This window comes from Triticum aestivum, chromosome 7A (assembly GCF_018294505.1).
Source record: "Triticum aestivum cultivar Chinese Spring chromosome 7A, IWGSC CS RefSeq v2.1, whole genome shotgun sequence".
In the NCBI taxonomy this organism is placed as follows: Eukaryota; Viridiplantae; Streptophyta; class Magnoliopsida; order Poales; family Poaceae; genus Triticum; species Triticum aestivum.
Window position 1 is genome coordinate 458,443,046 of NC_057812.1, and position 799 is coordinate 458,443,844.

The following is a 799-nucleotide window of genomic DNA, read 5'->3' on the forward strand; positions in this document are numbered from 1 at the left end:
TGGCAGAGGGATTGTTGGAGTAGTCCCCACCACCCCCGCCGTTGCCCCCATTCCCACGGTTTGGTGGGTTGGGTGACTTGGGGAAGTTTCCGCGGGCGCGATCACCACCACCTCCAGTCTGTTTGTTGGGGAAGTTACGACCGAGGTCACCACCGCCGCCGTTGTTCTTGTTGAAGCGGCCGCGAGTCGCGGCATTTGCAGATGACTGGGAGGATCCGCCGCACAGGCTCATGTGTGTGTCGAAGCTCAGCAGCTATGAATACAGCTCTGGGACTGCGACTGGTTCGACCCTGGAGCACATGGCCGAGACCACCGGGTCGAACTCCTCATCGAGTCCAGCAAGGATGTGAGAAACAACATCTTCTTCATCAACCTTCTTCCCAGAAGCCATTAGTTCATCACACAAAGATATAATCTTACCAACGTAATCAGTGATGCCATTGTTGCCCTTTTGAAGGTTCGCCAGCGCAATCCAGACATTGACCGTTCTTGCACGCGTGTGTGAGGCGAGCATGGCTTGCATCGTGTTACACAACTCTGCTGCGGTGTGGCACGTGGCCACCTGAATTGCCATCTCATGCGGGAGCGAGGTCAGCAGGTATGAGAACACCTGCTGATCCCTCGCGTACCACATGGAAAACTCCGGGTTGGGAGCTTTGTACTTGGTCTTGCCGTCGTCGCCGGTGACCTCAATTGTTTGAGGCGGCACCGGTTGCTCGACGTCGAGGAACTCCGCCATTTGAGCCCCCCTGATCGCTGACAGGATAGTGGCGTGCCATAGAGCTTCATTCCCTCTCGT

General features: G+C 56.4%; 1 pseudogene; it reads right to left on the reverse strand.

Moving 5' to 3' along the window:
* Positions 1 to 237: 237 nt before the first annotated feature.
* On the reverse strand, positions 238 to 376 carry LOC123155148 (uncharacterized; annotated as a pseudogene).
* Positions 377 to 799: the final 423 nt, after the last annotated feature.